Here is a 15,677-nt window from a genome sequence, read left to right as displayed (position 1 = left end):
ACAAGCAGTGCAATCACTCAATGATGAACAATAAGAAAAAAGCAATCACTCAGTAATGAGAAAACGAAAGCAACAATCAAAAGACACAAATTTACGTGGTTCTGCAATTTGCCTACGTCCACGAGAACAGAAACTCTTATTCTCACTGTGAACAATATCAAGCTTACAATTAGGGTTACAAATATTAATTAGGTACGAACCCTAAGTGTACAGGGACCTTAAATCCTATCTAAATCGTCCCTATAGCAATCCCTGCAAGAAAATCTTCGAATCACCCAATTTACTCATCACTCTATTCAAATCCCATAACCTGCGCCAAAAGAAACCATCGACGATTTAGGCCAAACCGTCGACAGTTTAAACCTGAGAGAATCCTTCTGCACTTTGCTTGAAACCATTGACGATTACACCAAAATCGTCGATGGTTATCCCCAAACCATCGAATGTTATCTCTCTTCTTGTAGCCTTTTATCTTGTTCCTCTTCACAATGTTTTTCTGGTGCATGCGTTCCACTCAAAATATAAGCCACACCCCCAACAATCTCCACCTTGACACATATTCACCACTTAGGAAATCTAAAAGCATAACCACTACTCCACCCGGTACAATAGATTGAGACCGCCTCTTGTCTAGCAGTTAGAGATGTTGATTAAGTTCAAGCATTGCTTGAACTTGTCCATTGTGACCAGCTTTGTCACCATATTAGCCGCATTTTTAGACATATGAACCTTCTTAAGTAGAAGTTTTTCTAAATCAATCTATTTCCTGACCTTATGATACCGCACATTAATGTGCTTTGTCTTCACATGGTACACCTGATTCTTCGCCAAGTATATGACACTCTGACTATCACACTGTAGCAAAACCCCACCTTCTTGGATATCTAGCTCCCTGACCAATCCTATAAGCCAAAACGCTACCTTGGCATCCTCAGCCACAACCATGTACTCCGACTCAATAGTAGATAAAGCTATGAGCGACTGCACCATAGACCTCCGACAAATGGGTCCTCCCACAAAGGTGAATATCGTACCCTGTGGTAGATCTTCTGTCATCCACGTCTCCTATGTAATCAACATCCACATACTCTACCACTGACGGATCACTCTGTTGTCCACTGAATATGATGTCGTATCCGGTTGTACCCCTCAAGTACCTTAGAATCCACTTGACCACATCCCAATTCTGTTAGCCTCGATTTGATAAAAAAACTTGCTCACCACACTAACAACATGTGCCAGATCTGGAATTGTACACACTATGGCGTACATCAGACACCCCATTGCACTGCCATAGGTTACTTTCAACATATCATAAACCTCATCGTCTATCTTTAGGCATTGGACGGTAGACAACCTGAAATGACTCACCAAAGGTGTGCTCACTAGCTTAGCATTAGCCATGCTAAACCTCTCAATCACCTTCTTCATATAGCCGCCTTGAGATAATCATAGTCTCCTTGCAGCTCTATCCCTGCAAATCTCCATGCCATGTTTCCTCTTGGTTGCCCCCAAGCCTTTCACGTCGAACTCTTTTCCCAATAGAGTCTTCAACCGATTCACCTTGGTTATGTCTTTAGTAGCAATCAACATATCGCCAACATACAGTAACAGAAATATAAGAGACCCGTCCTCAAGACTCCTTATAGTAACAATGGCTTGCCACATTCTATATCAAATTTCTTAAGCAAATCTTTTAAGTACTTTGATTTATAAACATTCCATTTTTGGCTTGTTTAATTTGAAGACCAAGGAAATACGTCAACTCGCCCATCATGCTAATTTCAAACTCATCTTGCATGCATGTAGCAAATTCTTTGCATAATTCCTCCTTCATAGCATCAAAAAAAATATCATCAACATAGATTTGTATGATGAGCATATCATTGATCTTAGACTTTATAAATAGGGTACTATCCATTTTTCCTCTAGTGAATCCATTTTATAACAAGAAGCCACTCAATCTTTCATACCAAACTCTAGGAGTTTGTTTTAATCCATTGAAGGCTTTTGTTAGTCTAAACACATGATTCGGAAAATGAAAGTCTTCAAAACTAGGTGGTTGTGCTACATATACTTCTTCATCGATATATTCATTCAAAAATGCACTTTTTTACTTTCATTTGGTAGAGTTTGAAGTTCTTGTGGGATGCATAGGCTAGTAGTATTTGAATTGCTTCCATTCTTGCTACGGGAGCAAGGTCTCATTATAATCGATACCTTCTTCTTGATTGTAACATTTATTTACTAATCTAGCCTTGTTACGGACTACAATGTTGTTCTCATCCTTTTTATTCCTATAGATCCATTTAGTGCCAATTACTAAATAATCAGCGGGTCTAGGAACTAACTTTCAAACTTTATTTCTTTCAAATTGATTCAATTCCTCTTGTATAGCTATGTCCATGAATCATCATTGATTGCTTTATTTATATTCTTCGGTTCTTCTTGAGATAGGAATGCACAATGATTACAAAGATTCTTTAATGAGGATCCAGTGGACACCCCTCGTGACAGTTCACCTATGATTTGGTCCTTAGGTGATTCTTTACGAATTTCCATTCCTTAGGCAATTTAGATTGTTCTAGAGAGTCATCATTAGATGGTACATTAGTTTCGTTGTTCTCATCCTTGATTTCATGAATTGTTAAGTCTTCTAAACTCTTTCTTATGTCTAGATCATCAACATTAGTCAGTTTAGAAAAAAAAAAAAAAAAAAGGATTTGCTTCATCAAAAGCTACATGAAGGATTCTATGACAGAGGGAGTTCTTTTATTATAGACTCTAAGTTTTTTTGTTTACTACATATACTAGGAAGATTCCTTCATCTGATTTAGCATCATATTTTCCTAAATCCCCTTTATCATTTAAGGCAAAGCACTTACATTTAAATACATGGAAGTAAGAGATATTTGGTCTTTTACCCTTCCAAAGTTCATATGGGGTTTTATCTAAGCTAGTCCTAGTGGTTACTCTGTTCATCACATAACAAGTGGTGTTCACCACTTCAACCCAAAAGTATTTAGGTAGGTTATGCTCATTTAGCATTGTCCTAGCCATTTCCTGAAGTGATCTATTCTTCCTTTCAATAACTCCATTTTGTTGAGGTGTATGTGGTGCTAAAAAGTTGTGAGAAATTTATTTTCATCACAAAAGTTTTCAACATCTCTATTTTTTAATTCTCCACCTCTATCACTCCTAATGTGTAAAACACCATACCCTTGTTTCATTTTGAAGCTTCTTACATAAGTTGGTTAGCATTTTACACACTTCATCCTTGCAGGATAAGAATAATACCCAGGTAAACTGTGAGTAATTTCAACAATGACAAAAGCGTATTGCTTTCCTCATAGGCTTTGTGTTATGGTAGGATCGAACAGGTCCAGGTGAATTAGTTATAGAGGCCTACCAGTGGAGATGTGTTGCTTCTTCTTAAAGCTAGTCTTGGTTTTCTTTCCAAGTTGGCAAGCATCACAAACCTTGTCTTTTATGAACTTTGTGCTGAGTAAACCCTTGACTAAATTCTTTTTAGCTAATTTGGACAACAAGTCCATGCTAGCATAACCTAGTTTCCTATGCCATAGTCAACTAGCTTCATTTAAGGCCGTGAAGCATTTAACTTCTTGAGATAACAAGTTTTCAAAGTTTATACAATATACATTTTCAACCCGGTTTGCAATAAACAAGATTTCATGCTTTTCAGTATGTTTAACTGTAAAAACCCGAACCGTGATAAGTGAGTTTAAATATTTAAAGAGAGGGGCAGTTTGGTAAAAGAGCAGGCCTCATCGACGAAGCCATATTTTTTCGACGAAGTCTTTGTTCTTCTCATTGATGAAATTCAGAGACTCGTTGACAAGGAGAAGCCAAGGAGTCTCGGAAAAACCAGAGATCCCAGACTCGTCGACAAAGCCACCGTATCGTCGACGAAGGTAATGGCAGATTCGTCGACGAGTGTGCCATTTCGTCGACGAATGCGCCCAAATCAAAGGGCTATAAATATCAAATTTCATTACTTCCTCACTAAGAAACTTAAAATATCTCTCTCTTTGGAACTCTCTCTACACCGATCGTTGATGGAATCGGGAATCTGAAGTTACCACGAGGATCGTGGAAGGATTCTCTACAATTTCTATGGATCGGAATCTCATTTCATAGATTTTTGGGTTTCAGCGTAAAATCAAGGTAAGACTCGATTTTCAATTCTGATCCGGTAGTTTTGTAGGTAACAGTCTTGTGAGTATATTCTATACTGTGATTTGTAGGTTTTGGAACTCGGTTCGCTGTTAGGGGCCTTGGAGTTCTGGATTTGCTATTCGGGGAAAAGGTAAGAGGAACTGTGTTTATATTGGTTATTTTTGAAATCGGACTCGGTGAAACTGTGGTTCACGGTCCTATGTGTATTTTGGTTACTCATTTGGGGGGATCTAACGGGAAAAACTATGGATTTTTCATTATTACAATTTTAAGAAAAAGGGGGGCGTCGGGCTGCATCCCTGGTTTTGTTGAAATCGAGCGTATATGGTGATTTATACCATGTTATTGGGATGGTCGTGCCTTGACTTGTTTAAATTGTATTTGTTTGGAAAACCATGATTTCGATTACCAAATGGGTGTGGTTTGTTTGGTTATATGAGCATGCATGTGTGTGTGATATGTTGAAATGCTAGTAGGAACGCGGTTCCGAAATTGTTCCAGAACTGAGAGTGTCCGGCTCTATATCCGAGGGCATTTGTTTATCGCTGCCACATAGGCAAGAGTGTACAACTCTATATCCGAGGGTGTGAGCCTATTCCTGTAGATCAGGCCGAAGGGTGTGGATCCACCAGTTAGTGTCGGTACGATGCCATAGGAGTCGGGGACTAGCCATGTGTCGGTGGCGCCGTGTTTGCGGGTTGGCTACGTGCCAACACCGTATGTCGCGGGTTGGCTTCGGGCTGAAAGGTGTGACAACACTAGGATTGCTGATCATGTGTATGTGTATGTGTGCATGTATGCACTATGTGAAACTAGTACTAGATTGCATTTAATTGCATGTATGTTGTATCATGATAATACTCAAATGCCACACACCGATATAACCTGTGTTCTTCCTTACTGAGAGGTGTCTCACCCCTACTGTACGTACATTTTTAGAAGTCCTTCAAGTAACCGGAACTAGCGTCCTGGTGCAGGGAGCATAGTGGCCGGTGTATTGCGGTTAGTGCTTGGCTAAGTGCTAGGACTATATTTTTGGAGGGTTGCCATTTTGAGATATATTTGGGCACCCGTTTATATGTTTTGATAGAGCCATGTTCTGCTCTTGTATAGACTCTGGTATGGTACTGCATATGTATATATAGAATGACCTTTTTTCCGTTGCGTATTATATGATTGTGTTTGGATGTGTTTAGGGTGCCTAGGAACCCCACGGGCTCGGACCCTTATTCTTTGTACTGTATCTTTGGATGTTTTATCGGATACAGGGACATGTTAGTTTACATTTTCACCCTTGGGTCCTATTTCGAGGTTCGGGGCGTGGCAGCTTGGTATCATAGCTAACCAGGTTACTAGATCTTGTAGACTTGGTTAGGCTTAGTTATGAGTACATACCAAAGTATAGGATGTGGATATGGGTAGAGTTGGTTGAGGGTTGTTTGGTTGCTAGACTAGGATTTGTCGACGATATTCCGTGTTTTTCCTGGGATAAAGATTCCAGTAAAAGCAGGGCAGATCATTGATGACTTTCGTGTCGGTGTGATAGGACAAACCTAGACTTGGAGGGGAGTAGTTAACACGATTAGTGTAGATCATTGTGTTAATTGTATGTGTTGTAGGGACACTGATAGATTCCTATTGTGTTACAGAATGAAGCCCAAGGATAATGGCCTGGGAAGTGGCTCCAAGGAGATTGTGAATGATAAGTCTCCTTCTGTGCCTTGAGGTTTGATGAGGCAGGTGTTACGGGAGATCGGGCGGAGTGTGAGGAGATACGAGCGCTCTCCTACTACTGCAGGGTGCACCATTGAGAGGTTCACATGCATGCATCCTCCGACGTTCTCTGGAAGACCTAACCTAACAATAGCAGAGGATTGGGTGGAAAAGACTGAGAGGATTTTGGAAGTCCTGCACTGCACGGATAGGCAGTGAGTCCTCTATGCTACTTTCTAGCTGTCTGGGGAGGCGGGTAGATGGTGGACTGCAATGAGTCTGCTAGAGAAGCAAAGAGTCGGTTCAGAGGAAATGACCTGGAGCCATTTTACGGAGGTGTTCTTCAACAGATACTTCCCGGCTTCCGTACGTGATACAAAGGCAAGCGAGTTTTTTGCACTGACTCAGGGGAGTTTGACGGTGCAGGGGTATGCGGCTCGATATATAGAGCTGTCCCGTTTTGCACCATGTTTGATTTCGAGCGAGTATGAGAAGACTCGGAGGTTCAATAAGGGTTTGAAGAAGGATATCTGCATATTGGTGGGTATGCTTCAGATCCGTGAGTTCTCAGTGTTGGTGGATAAGGCCACCGTGATTGAGACTGGTATCCGAGAGGACGAGGTGGATCAGGAATCGAGGAAGAGGACAGTACCTTCTGGTTCTCCAATAGGATCTTGTCAGGGATCGTTGAAGAAGAGGAGCAAGCGCTCGGGTTACCGCCAAAATACCGAGCGCCAGGATTCTTAAGGGATCCAGACTAGTGGTCGTTGTCCCAGGTGCCTCCGATGGCAGGAGGGTAAGTGCCGGTCATTTGGGGGTAACTGCTACAACTATGGCGAGCCAGACCACATGTCTCGTGATTGTCGAGCATCGAAGCGAGATGTACCTGCATTAAGTGGGAACCAAGGGAGCAATCAGATACCTTGGGGAACCATTCAGGCGAACACAGCTCTGGCCAGAGTATACTCTCTTACTCCAGCGGACGTTGAGCATTCAAGTAACGTGGTGATAGGTACCTTATTATTGCTTTCAAATAAGGCTTCTATTTTGTTTTATTTGAGTGCAACCCATTCCTTTGTGTTTGTGAGTTTTGTGGGACAGTGTGGGGTTGAGAACCGAGACATGAATGAAGTGTTATCTGTTACTACGCTATCTAGGAGTGTATCTTTCTATAGGAAGATGTTGGTAGAGTGTCCAGTGGAAATTCATGGAAAGCTGCTACTGGTAAATCTTGTTGTATATGACATGTCGGGGTTCAATGTCATTCTGGGGATGGATTGGTTGTTCTCCAGTTATACAATGATCGACTAGCGTAGGAAGATGGTAGTTTTCAGACCTCCTGAGGAACAGGAGTACGAATTCATGGGATCGTGTGTGCGTCCAGTGCCACAGATTCTGTCGGCACTGCAGGCGAGGAGGCTACTCTTGGACGGATGTAAGGGGTACCTAGCTTGTATAAAGGAACTGCAGCAGGATGAGTTGAGACTTGAGGAAATTCGGGTGGTCAACGAGTTCTCAGATGTGTTTCCAAATGATTTACTCGGTTTACCTCCAGATCGTGAGGTGGAGTTTGCGAAATAGTTGCTGCCTGGTAAGGCACCGATCTCTAAAGCTCCGTATCGGATGGCTCCAGTAGAATTTTAGGAGTTGAAGGAGTAACTGTAGGAATTACTAGACAGGGGATTCATTCGACCTAGTGTTTCGCCTTAGGGAGCTCCAGTCTTATTTGTGAGGAAAAAGGATGGGTCGATGCGGATGTGCATTGATTACCGTGAGTTTAACAAGGTAACTGTGAAAAATCGTTATCTTTTACCTCGTATAGATGATCTTTTTTACCAGTTGCAGGGAACGCAGGTCTTTTCGAAGATCGATTTGCGGTCAGGATATCATCAGGTGAGAGTTAGAGCGGAGGATGTAGCAAAGATTGCTTTCCGAACTAGATATGACCATTACGAGTTCTTAGTCATGCCTTTTGGGTTAACGAATGCTCCGGCGGTGTTTATGGATCTTATGAACAGGGTTTTCCATGAGTACTTGGACCGATTCGTAGTGGTATTCATTGATGACATTCTGGTATACTCGAGGAGTACGGAAGAGCACGTGAAACATTTGAGGTTAGTGTCACAGATTCTGCGGGAGAAGAAGTTGTATGCTAAACTGAAGAAGTGTGAATTCTGGTTGAGTCATATTGCGTTCTTAGGCCATGTGGTTACTGGGAATGGTATATCAGTTGATCCTAGCAAGATTGAAGTTGTGGTCGACTAGGTAAAGTCGAAGAATGTGCAAGAGGTTCAAAGTTTTCTAGGACTGGCGGGTTACTATTGTCGGTTCGTAAAGGGTTTCTCTAAACTATCTGGGCCTCTGACACGATTGACCAGGAAGGAAGTCCAGTTTTAGTGGACCGGTGATTGCGAGCAGTGCTTTCAAGAGTTGAAGCACCGGCTGGTTATTGCTCCAGTGTTGACCATTCCTTTGGGGGATGGTGGGTTTGTGATTTATAGTGACACGTCCTTAAAAGGCCTGGGATGTGTGCTAATGCAGTAGGGTAAGGTAGTTGCTCATGCTTCTTGGCAATTGAAGGAATATGAGAAGAACTAACCTACGCACGATTTGGAGTTGGTTGCTGTTGTGTATGCACTAAAGATCTGGCGACACTATTTGTATGGTGTGCAGTGTGAGATCTTCACAAACCATAAGAGCCTCAGGTATTTCTTCACGTAGAAGGAGTTGAACATGAAACAGAGGCGGTGGCTAGAGTTGATTAAGGACTACGATTGCATGATCAGTTATCACCAAGGGAAGGCTAATGTGGTAGCTGATGCGTTGAGTCGGAAGTCGGGACCTACGGCTATATTTGCGATTGTAACTCAGTATCACATCAGAAATTTAGAGAGCTCGGGTATAGAGTTGATTTCTAGTGATCATCAGGCTTTCATTGCTAGCTTGGTGATCCAACCGACCTTATTTGAGCGTATAAAAACTGCGCAAGCTAGTGATGTAGAGTTGGCAGAGGTTATGGAAAAGGTACAGCAAGGACTGACTACAGAGTTTAATATCTCTGAGGGAGGTGTGTTGAGTTTTGGGACTAGACTATGTGTTCCGAATGATGATGAGATCAGAAGGACGATTCTAAAGGAGGCGCATTGTTCTATGTAGACGGTACATTCTGGTAGTACAAAGATGTATTGGGACTTGCGTGAGACCTTCTGGTGGTCTGGTATGAAGAGGCAGATTGCTCAATTCGTGGAGCAGTGTTTGACGTGTCAATAGGTGAAAACTGAACATCAGAGGCTGGTAGGGCTGTTGCATCCTTTGCCTATTTCGGTGTGGAAATGAGAGCATATTTCCATGAATTTTGTGACTAGATTATCACTATTTGGGTGATCATGGATAGATTGACGAAATATGCTCATTTCATACCGATGAAAGTTGGCTATCCTTTGAGTAGGCTAGCAGATTTGTATATGCATGAGATTGTGATAATGCACAGAGTACGGGTGTCCATAGTATCGGATCGAGATCCGAGGTTTACTTCTCGATTCTGGATAAGCTTGAAGGAGGCATTGGGGATGAAGCTTACTTTCAGTACAGCGTTCCACCACCAGATTGATGGACAATCGGAGAGGACGATATAGATTTGGAAGATATGTTGCGAGTGTCTGTGTTAAACTTCGGTGGTAGCTGGATACAGTATATGCCACTTGTATAGTTCGCTTATAATAACAGCTTCCAGTCTAGTATCGAGATGGCACCATTCGAGGCTTTGAATGGTCGGAGGTTTCGATCTCCTTTGTGTTGGGATGAGGTTGGTAAACGTCAGGTGTTAGGACCTGAACTCGTGCAGCAGGCGTCTGAGAAGGTGGGTTTGATCCGGGAGAGGATTAGATCAGCTCAAATTCGACAGAAGGAGATGTTCGCCGCCGTGAGTTAGAGTTTGAAGTGGGAGGTAAGGTATTTCTGCGTATTGCTCCGATGAAAGGGGTGATAAGATTTTGGAGGAAGGGCAAGTTGAGCCCGAGGTATATTGGACCATTCGAGGTACTTGAGAGAGTGGGTCCGGTAGCCTACAGGATTGCATTACCTCCAGCACTTTCGAGGGTCCATGATGTGTTTCACATATCCATGTTGAGGAGATACGTGTTGGATCTTTCACGTGTTATTAGTTATGATGAGTTGGAAATTGGGGATACTTTTGTGTATGAGGAGATACCTATTCAGGTTTTGAACCGTAAAGTTCAGAAGCTTCGTACTAAAGAGATACTATTAGTGCAGGTATTGTGGCGAAACCACAAGGTTGAGGAAGCTTCTTGGGAACTAAAAAAGGAAATACGCCGGAAGTATCCACAGTTGTTTTGAGCACTTGTACATGATCCTACTATGGGTTGGGATAGGTGGTTAGTCGTCAAGAGTGTGTGTATTATGAACTCTTGAGACAGTTATATATGTAACCACGGTATTCCTTCGCCATAAGTGAGGGTATGTATGTGTATGTGTATGATGGGGCTACACTGTAGTAGTCGCCAGTTTTCTCTAAAGTTGTGTGTATGTGTATTCGATTGTATGAATGAGTTTGCGAATGAGAGATGGTAAATTTCGAGGACGAAATTTTTGTAAGGAGGGGAGATTGTAAGAACTCGAACCGTGATAAGTGGGTTTAAATATTTAAAGAGAGGGGCAGTTTGGTAAAAGAGCAGGCCTCGTCAATGAAGCCAGATTTCGTCGATGAAGTCTTTGTTCTTTTCGTCGATAAAATTCAAAGACTCGTCGACGAGGAGAAATCGAGGAGTCTCGAAAAAACCAAAGATCCTAGACTCGTTGACGAAGCCATCGACTCGTTGACGAAGGTAATGGCAGATTCATCTACGAGTGCGCCATTTCGTCGATGAATGCGCCCGGGTCAAAGGGTTATAAATATCAAATTTCATTACTTCCTCACTAAGAAACTTCAAATATATCTCTCTCTCTCTCTCTAGAACTCTCTCTACACTTCTTCTCTCTAGATTTCTTCGCCGATCGTTGATGGAATCGGGAATCTGAAGCTACCACAAGGATTCTCTACAATTTCTACAGATCGAAATCTCGTTTCGGAGATTTTTAGGTTTCGGCGTAAAATCGAGATAAGGTTCGATTTTCAATTTTGATCCGATAGTTTTGTAAGTAACAGTCTTGTGAGTATATTCTGTATTGTGATTTGTAGGTTTTGGAACTCGGTTCGCTGTTTAGGAGCCTTGGAGTTCGGGATTTGCTATTTGAGGAAAAGGTAAAGGGAACTATGTTTATATTGGTTATGTTTGAAATCGAACTCGGTGAAACTGTGGTTCATGGTCCTTTGTATGTTTTGGTTACTCATTTGGGAGGATCTAACGGGGAAAATTATGAGTTTTTCATTATTACAATTTTGGGAAAAAGGGGGGCGACGGGCTGCATCCCTGGTTTTGTTGAAAATCGAGCGTATATGGTGATTTATATTGTGTTATTGGGATGGCTATGCCTTGGCTTGTTTAAACTGTATTTTTTTTGGAAAACCATGATTTAGATTACCAAATGGGTGTGGTTTGTTTGGTTATATGAGCATGCATATGTTTGTGATATGTTGAAATGCTAGTAGGAACGCGGTTCCGAAATTGTTCTAGGTACTAAAAGTGTCCGGCTCTATATCCGAGGGCGTGTATTTATCACTTGCCACGTAGGCAAGAGTGTCTGGCTCTATATCCGAAGGTGTGAGCCTATTCCGGCAGATTAGGCCGAAGGGTGTGGAACCACTAGTTAGCGCTGATACGATGCCATGGGAGTCGAGGATTAGCCATGTCACAGTGGCGCCATGTTCACGGGTTGGCTACGGGCCAACACCGTATGTCGTGGGCCGGCTTCGGGCTAAAGGGTGTGACGACACCACGATTGCTGATCATGTGTATGAGTATGTGTGCGTGTATGCACTGTGTGAAACTAGTACTGGATTGCATTTAACTGCGTGTATGTTGTATCATGATAACACTCAAATGTCACACACCGATATAACCTATGTTCTTCCTTACTGAGAGGTGTCTCACTCCTGCTGTACGTACATTTTTATAGGTCCTTCGAGTAACCAAAATTAGCATCCTTGTGTAGGTAGCGTAGTGGCCGGTGTACTGTGGTTAGCGCTTGGGTAAATGCTAAGACTGTATTTTTAGTGGGTTGCCACTTTGAGATGTACTTGGGCACCCGTTTGTACGTTTTGATAGAGCCATGTTCTACTCTTGTATAGACTTTGGTAGGTACTGCATATGTATATATAGAATGACCTTTTTTTCGATGCATATTATATGATTGTATTTGGATGTGTTTAGGGTGCTTGGGAACCCCACGGGGTCGGACCCTCATCCTTTGTACTGTATCTTTGGATGTTTTATCGGATACAGGGACAGGTTAGTTTGCATTTTCACCCTTGGGTCCTATTTTGGGGATCGGGGCGTGACATTAACTATGCATTTGTCATTTTTAAATGTTATGTCAAAACCCTTATCACTTAGTTGACTAATGCTAAGTAGATTATACTTTAACCCTTCAACCAATAAAACATTATCAATTATCAAGGAGGGGTCCTTACTGACTTTGCTGATGCTGATATTTGTACCTATAGCATTATCTCCTAAAGTGACATATCCACCATCCTTTAGTGTCAACGACGTGAACTTGGGCTTATCTCTGGTCATATGCCTTGAGCACCCGCTATCCAAGTACCATTTGTCTTTTGATGGGGTGTGAAAGTTGAGGTGTAGTCTCAAGAGGGGGGTGAATTGGGTTATTAAAATTTTTTTTTAATACCTTTTATAAATTCTTAAACCACTTGTTAATTTAACAATCACACAGCATAGGCTTATTAACTTATTCAATCCACAAACCAAAACACAACACAAGTAATCAAAACTCAATCAACCAAAAACCAATCAACAACAACCAAAGATACCAAACCAGGATATAGTATGTTATTCTTTGGCAATTTCAACTTTTGCAAGAATTCAAGATATTTGCTTGTTTATAACCTTGTGAATATATGTAAGGCCTTTATTGATGGATTTGATTTCTAAATATGATGCACAATATGAAATCCAACACTCCTTCCAAGACCTTGGACTTTTAAATAAACTTTCAGTTAATTATTCTTGAGTGTTAACCAATCAACATACTCCCTTACGATTTCCATAATTTGTATTGATCAACCAACGTACTTCCTTTTGATTTCCGCAAATTCCAAAATCAAATTAATCTTTTAGTTTATTTAATATCCAATCCACGGAGTGTATATGATCAAAAATTAAATTCAACCACGCAGTTAATGTGTAGAGACTCGAAGAATTATAGAAATTAAATAATAAAAGAGGAAGAAAAAAGAAATTTTAGAAGGGTTCACAGTACGATCTTACCGACAAACGCTTCACGTTCATAGACAAAGTGGCTTATTGGGATCGTTGATGGGGACACGTGTCTCCTCAACGGGGTATTACTGAGAGGGATGTTTCAGGGCCTGAAATTCATCAATGAGGAGTAAGTGCTCGTCTACGAGTCTACATTTTATAAATATGTTGAACCCGAATTTGTGGCAAGAAAATTTTGCATGTGGAGTTTCTCTCCCTAAATTTTCGCCCTCCTCACCTTCTCTCTAACTTTCTGGCTCAAATCTCCGTTGGATCGATGATCCGGAGCCGCCACGCTACTCTTAGGAAGTTTCTCTTCATTTCTGCGGGAGTGGATCGTTGGTTAGGCTAACTTGGGAATCATTCAAAAATTTAGGTAAGTTGATTATTTTAATATTTATTAAGGTATTTGGTATTTCTGGATTAAGGAAGGTATTAGATGGATTTATATTGAAGTTTTGTTGGGAAAATATCAATTTCAGGGTGTTGGGTTGGGGAACACACGAGTGTGATTTTGGGTGTTTTGGTGGGCTTCCTAGAAAGTTAGGTAAGGGGCTAAATTAAGTCAATATTTCCATGAAATTATTTATTAATATTCAGTTGTTATTTTCAAGGAAATTATGTATGTTATGGAAATGAGTTTTTAAATACTGATGTTAACAGAAAAATGTTTTTAATACAGTTCAACAGGGAGTATGATTTCGTGTGGATTTTTACGAATAGAATAATATTCATTTTGTGTGGCATGAGTATAAAATTATATGATTTAATGTAATATCAAAATAATATGTTTTCAAAATCAGCATATTATTACTGTTTTTAGGAAGTTATTAAAATGATACGGGAACTATGTTTAAAATATGGTAATGAAACAATATAGATATTTCAAACTATGTATGTTAAATATATGTCGGTGTAAGGGCCGTGATTTTACATGATATGTCGACGTAAGGGCCGTGTTTTTATATGACATGCTATCCGGCATAAGGGTCGTGGTTTATAAGTTATGATATGCAAAAATTTATGAAAATATTATCCTGACTGATATTATTATGAAACAACTATGTATCATTATTTGAAATTTACTATATGTTATCAGAACCCGAATGGTTTGGTTTAAGCTTTCACGAAGTACGGTACCGTAACTATATGATCACGATCATGTATATGTTAGTGCTACCACTTGTCGTAAGGGGCAATGGGAGATCGGCAGTCGATGTGGTTTTATGGTAGTGCAGGCGTCCCTCTGGTATGCGGACTAGGAAGGGTAGACTCATCATACTTACAGACTTATTTTGATTTAGCGTGGTCGGGCAGTCATTGCTAGATCCCGCCTTCGGGCCGCACAACCTAGTCATGTAAGGGTAATACATGACACCAGCCAGCTATCCATCCAGGATGTTATTTCTTTTACATATATATGAGATGATTTTTATGTGTAGAAATTCAATATGTTATACCATGTTATGAAATTTAAGTTTTTCCCAGATATGATATAGATAGTTTTACCATATATGATTTACGTATTGTTATATGTGTAACACGAAAATACTCTTGTTGCCACACAATGATATTAGTTTATTTTCCTTTCTAAGAGGTGTCTCACCCCAACTATATATACATTTCAAGAAATTTGGGTAGAGGAGCGGATAGAACTCCGCGACAGTAGAGTCCGACTGAGTTACCCTGTCAGAAGGGTGAGTTGTAAAGTCAAGGTTGGAGTTATTTTTGGGAGGTGACCCTAGGTTACTTTTGGTTTCTTTTGTGGATGATTGTATATACATATAACAGTTTTAGTAGGACTCTGAAATTGTGGTTGGTTGTATAGTATGCTGTAAATTATGTTTCCTACTACTTAGGTATCAAGGTTGTATTTTGGTATATCCCTGGTACCCATGGGTCCAGGTTGATTATGTTGTTCAGTTGTATATGATTATAATATTGAATGTTATTATGGAAAAAAAATAAAATGAAAAATTAGGCAAGTCGCTACTATATGCTGAAAGTAAAGAGAATAACAAAAGAGAGTGATACCATGTTTTTTACGAGGTTCGGCTTATCCCCAGCCTACGTCCTCACCTTAGGCCAATACCTCCTAAGGATTCCACTATACCGTTCCTTTCCAGGCTGAACAAATCTTTACAAGCGATACCCCACACTCAGACTCTCCTTCAATAGGCTAAAGCAACGCCTCTCCAAGTGATACCCCACACTTGATCACTCATTCAATAGGCTAGAGCAACACCTCTCTAAGTGATACCCAATGCTCGATAACTCCTTCAATAGGTTAGAGAAATTCCTCTCTAAGCAATACCCCTTACTTGGTACAACGATCCAACAACCTGGAATTGTCAAAGAACTACAATAGAC

Source organism: Malania oleifera, chromosome 10 (genome assembly GCF_029873635.1).
Source record: "Malania oleifera isolate guangnan ecotype guangnan chromosome 10, ASM2987363v1, whole genome shotgun sequence".
NCBI lineage: Eukaryota > Viridiplantae > Streptophyta > Magnoliopsida > Santalales > Ximeniaceae > Malania > Malania oleifera.
Note: the sequence above shows the minus strand (reverse complement) of the source record.